The 5,571-nt window shown below is 36.4% G+C and overlaps 1 long non-coding RNA gene across 3 annotated transcripts; it reads right to left on the bottom strand.

The window, feature by feature from the left end:
* Window positions 1–2,706: 2,706 nt before the first annotated feature.
* Window positions 2,707–5,138, bottom strand: LOC107849736. 3 transcript variants are annotated; one of them, XR_007048561.1, is made up of 4 exons: window positions 4,706–5,138; window positions 3,613–3,891; window positions 3,237–3,406; window positions 2,707–3,072 (listed from the first exon to the last, which is right to left on the bottom strand). It is a non-coding gene; the product is annotated as an uncharacterized LOC107849736 (long non-coding RNA). The 3 variants fall into 3 exon arrangements; XR_001668251.2 differs by having other exon boundaries at window positions 2,707–3,109; window positions 3,629–3,891; window positions 4,706–5,136; XR_001668253.2 differs by having other exon boundaries at window positions 3,629–3,891; window positions 4,706–5,135.
* Between the last annotated feature and the right edge of the window lie 433 nt (window positions 5,139–5,571).

Raw genomic sequence — 5,571 nt, 5'->3', positions numbered from 1 at the left:
ATACTCTATTTTTTGTCTCTAGCGGGTGGAACAATTGAACCCCCTTGACGAGCTTCACATGCCATGTATGTAAGCTTACTTGTCTGCATCTCATGTGTACTTGTACCATCTTGAACTTGCCTCATTAGTCTTTCAAGGCTAAATTTTGATTATGCTTGGTTGGTAAAATGATCATAGGCCATCTTGTGACATTAGAATCCCGCTTTAGCCTAAAAAACCTACCAATACATAGGAAGTACCCCTAGTCATCCTCTTTGAGCCTTTGGACTTTCTTTGGCAAACATATTACAATCCTTGACCCTTCTATTTTCCTCTTTTGAACCCTACCCTTCTTAACTTAAGAATACAATTTGAGGCTAAAAGCCTAAGTTGGGGGTGGTGGAAATTGAAAAGGGTATAGTTGGGCCATGAAATCATAAAAAAGTGCCTACAAGCTTAAGCTAATAAAGCAAAATAATTAGAAGAAAGAAAAGATCCAACAAGAGAAAGAAAGACATGATTTATGCACAAAGAAAAAGAGGGAAAGAGAAAAGTGGAAAAATCAAGAAAAGGCATAGTAGAAAAAATAGTAAGGGAAAATAAGTGGTCCAATAGCAAAAAGTGAAAAGAGTGTGATGTAGAAGTTCAAGAAGGGTTTAGCGTTATTGTCCTAAGTTGATAGCCTACCCTACCCTAAACCTACATTACAAGCTCAAAAAGTCTTTTATGATTTCCAACCAAGTGTGGTCAATGTAGTGGCGGTTGAAAATAGAGGCAAGCCTATGACATGGTACTTGTTAACATTAGGAATTTCTTGAGAGAGAAAAAGTGTTTGCACTTAAACTCTTTGTTGCAGTATTGGTAACTAGGTGTGTGAATTTTTTTTTTCTTCTGAGGAGGCATGTAAACAAATTGAGGTGGGTGATTTTGTCATCTTCCGCACAATGAGATAAAAGGAAGAATATTATGGTTGAGTTCAACAAGTAAGTTATTTCTAGAGTGAGTAGTAATTGTCATATTGTTGCTCCTCAAAGTCTATTGCGTCCTCCATTATCTCATTTTATGTTGAGGGGTGGTGTTAAAAATCATTTTGCCCATGTGTGAAGAACTTTTTGTGGTAATAATCAAGTTGGAGTCATCATGATCATTGGGTAAAATAGTGTGGGCATATATGTGAAGTTGTCTTATAGAAAAGAGTGACGTTACTTAAGGACAAGCAAGGTTTTAAGTTGGGGGTGTTGATAAGTGGCGATTTTACCACTCATTTGCACCAAACATGTGTGCACACTATCATATTTTGTATAAGAAAATGAGACATTATCATGATTTAAATGCACTAATATCCACATTTTGTAGGTATATAGTTGAGAAGTTGAAAAGATGTGGATTAGAGCTATAAAGGGATCAAATGGAAGCAAAAGGAGTGCAGCTGGAGACCTGGAGCAGTTTAGCCTCAGTTACCCTGACCGCGGTCCTTAGGCAGCAGTCACGGTCAGTCAAGATGATCAGCATAATACGATCGTGGAGCACAACCGCTGTCGTGTAGCCGCGATCGAACCTGCGCGATCACGGTTCAGCGGGAATATGACCCAGGGCAGTTTTTTAAAATTGCATAGACGAATCCCTTACCTTATATAGGCAAAAATCCTTTCTCCTTTGGGTATTGCTTACCTCATAGACAATTTTGAATTGGCAGCAAGAAACCTTAATTCGGCAAGTGTGTAACTAATTATGGAGGCTTGATTTCTTAGTATTTTGTGACAGAATGAATGCTTTGGATAATCCTTATGGTATATCTTTCTTTTCTTTCTTCATGAGTAACTAGTAAATTAGTCTAGGGATTATGTTGAACTAAAGTGTAATTGTGTGTGAGTGTTATTGTGTTTGTATGATTGTTTGTTGTTGAGTATGGATCCCACCATTGATTGAATTTATGAGTTGGATTTGTGGATGAAAACCACAAATCTCTAAATGGATTTGATGGGTGAAAACCCCAAAATCTAGAAACCCTTTATCATCTTTGAAAGAGGGATGAAGGTGAACATGAGGTAACCCATAACATCCTTGAAAGAGGGTTATAGGGGGACAAGGCAATGTTGGACAATTAAGCCTATGGTTCGCTATCTTTTGCAATCTTAAAAATAAGTGTAATTGGAGCGTTAATTATGTCAAGAGAATCATCCTAGAAATAGGAATGCTTTATTGAGGTTTTGGATGATTACGAATTGCACACTTGTTAGGTGCTCGAAAGAGCCAATGGGTAAAATTGTTTTGGTTTAATTGAAAGATTAACCATAATGATCTGTGACCTATCCTATCCTTTAGTCAATAACTAAGTTTCATGTTAAACCATCATCAACCCACATACTTTTACTTTTAGGTAGACATAGTCCCAAGATCTCCTCAAATCTTGTTTTTAAGTCAAAAGTGTCATACTCGGGCGTTGTTAACCAAAAATCATTACAAACAAATCCCAAATCAAATCCCTCATTTTATTTTACATGTCGTATTTGTTAGCATTTCAGGTAACACTACAAAAAACACGCATTTTAGCCACGCATAAAACCGTGGCTAAATAGTACACAAACCATGGCTAAATGTAAGCATGTCTATAACGGGCGTGGCAATGAAATTAGCCACGGTTTTGGCGTCCGTGGTAACATTTGGATAGCCACGATTTTTGACAAATCTAGCCACGGTTCCTTTGTGGGTAAATTTGACAGGAATAAATAAATAAAATTTTAATTTCTAATTAACCACACGAGAAACCGTGGCTAATATGTTCAATTCACATTAAAGATAGCCACGGTTCAAACCGTGGCAAAAGTATACATTTTTTAAAAAAAAAAAATCAATAATTTCCTAATATCAATACAGAACTAGTGAGCATTTACCAACACACTGAACATGATACATCAATCATTGCTATAATTCCCAGCTTGTGATTCCCGGATATATTGCTCATCATCGTTGTGCTTGGTTGTTACGATAACTTTCTCTGCTACGAGGTAAGCGGAATAGAAACCCACACCAAATTGACCAATCATGCTCACATCAGCCCCAGTTTGTACAGCTTCCATAAACTCCTTTGTCCTGCACCTCGCAATTGTACCCAAATTGTTAAGCAAATCTACACAACAAACAAAATGTTTCACATATTCAGTCCTCAACATTATGTAAATTGAAATAGTCATGAGAAAATGTTTTTCAATAATTCCATAAATATAATTAAAGGAACTCAATAAAGGATCACATACCTAGACTAAAAAACTGCTTCTTTTTCTAACAAGCTTTCCAAATATTTTCTCTCCCTTTCTACATGAAGAATACTGGGACTTGAAAAGAAAGTATTGGGCCATTTAATTTTGCAGGGCAGCCACCAGGGAGGCGTGATTTCGCTCACATGTAACAAACAAGAGGGAAGTTTCTGTTGAAAAGATAACAGATTGAATAAACAGACATATAAAAGGGAAATAAGATCACAGATTGATTTGGCCGACATATTTAAGGGAATTAAATGAATTCAGATTTTTATAAACCTCAACAAAAAAGAGACACGTCAACAATAACTGATAAGTGTAATCAAACTGGATGCAAAAGTTCCCTCGTAAATAGAAGTTTGACAATGCAAACCTGATGTAACTCGTACCAGATCAAGATGGACTTCACATACTGGAGCAGTTTTAAGTAGATGGCCACTCGAGGGCATTTATGGATGCAGCTTAGCAGTGGGCTTCACCAGTCGTCCTACTCCTACCAGCCTGGTCACTCTTCTTTTTTGACCTTCTCTGATCTTTTTAACCATTGACCAATCCCACAAATCAACAACCCGAATATGTGACAGAGAATCATCAACTGGTCGTTCAACTTGACCATATTGGGCTAGCCAGTTCTCTTCCTCCGAACAAATGCCTGTTGTGAGGAAACTTCAGTCAATCTTATGCATCCGAAACCGTGAAAATGAAGAAATTCAAACTAAGCATATAATATTTCAAAAATTCCAAAATCCTTGTTCTTTCCTTCCCTTTTCGAGACATAACTAGTCAGTCAATCGATCGACCTCTAAATCTTGAAACTAGTTAGAGTTCTTAGCTATATGAATTCAATATCCATTCGGCTCGTGCTCATTTCATTCTAATATTGCTAAATTTGGGTTCTCCAAAACTAGAATTTATCTAAACTTTCATATTATCCCTATTTCATAAGTAATCAACAAACTAATTTATTTTTAATACAATTTCTACTTAATGTTATCAAGTTACGACATCTTTTAGGTAAGAATAACATTCAGCTGTTGATTCGCTAGAAACATGACAATAAGAAGAATTAAAGTTACATGATTCATAAATTTTTGGAACAAAAACAAATAACGACACAAATATAGATTTCCTTGAAGCTTTTCAAGGTCTCTAATCATGCAACAATGCTGATCAGAATGTATGCAAATTATATAAATTATATATCATTTTAGCCATTACTATTAGAGAGTCTACATAATTCACTCATCACCACGACCGCTAGTACATTATTCAAACCAATGGTGAATCAGAAGTAGGGTTTTCACCTAACTAAACACATAGCACAGCAAGGCATTGCAACTTAAGTTGCATCCTAGCATTCAACTCTATGCATTTTCCATTCCTAGATCCAATTCACCCCCTCCCCCAAAAAGATGCTAACCAAAACCAAGGATAAGTTGTCAAGGACTGAATTATGTGAAACTTACATCAGGTGGGGTACTGATCTTAGGAGACCGCCGTTCCACAGAAGGCTTGGAAGTAACAGATCTTGGAGATTTCTCAACTGAAATGCGTGAATTTTGCAATGGCGAGGTCGAATCAGCGTCAGATTTTGATAGTCCCCTGCTCAATTTACTCACTCGGTCCCGAGGAGTTGCTGGTATTGACTTGTTAGGATTTCCCCCCAGAGTGGATCTGATATACATGTTCAAATAAGCAACAATTAGGTAATTCCCAAACTGCAAGATTAGAAGCAGAAACACCATGATTTAATGGCTAAATTGTTGGCTGCTGTAAATTTTTTCCTCATTTTAGTTTTGGTTAAGGTACTTTTGTTGAGACAGACGGTGGAAAATAAAAAAGAAGAATAAAAATTGCCAATCTAAATAAATGGGGGAAATGAAAAAGAATGGGAGAGAGTGAAATTTTTGTTCCCGCCTCATTTTTGCCACGTCTTTTTTATATCAATTCTTTCAACATGGCTAATTTAATTTTTTTGTTAAATTTGTCACGAATTTTTAAATTGTGACTAAATAACTGTGGGTAACAAGCAATTTTTTGATAGTGTAACCTTTTAGTAATTAGAGTACCTATAGGATTTGAAATTTAGGATTCACTCCTTGTGGATTCGACCCCTACTCAAATTGAGTTATTAACAAGGATCGTCTCACTCCTCAAATATGGGAGTGAGTTGAGCATTATCAAGTAGAGGGGGCATAAGTGTTATACATTAGACTTCATAGGGTAAAGGACTCAAAAACTTGGTCTTGCTTTTAAGTTTTAGAAAGAAAAACTTTGTGCTATGCTTTGAAGCTATCAATGGCAGATCCACCTTATAATCACGGGTTCATTC

The sequence above is a fragment of the Capsicum annuum genome, chromosome 12, assembly GCF_002878395.1.
Source record: "Capsicum annuum cultivar UCD-10X-F1 chromosome 12, UCD10Xv1.1, whole genome shotgun sequence".
Taxonomy (NCBI): Eukaryota; Viridiplantae; Streptophyta; class Magnoliopsida; order Solanales; family Solanaceae; genus Capsicum; species Capsicum annuum.
This window is presented reverse-complemented; position numbering and strand designations above follow the sequence as displayed.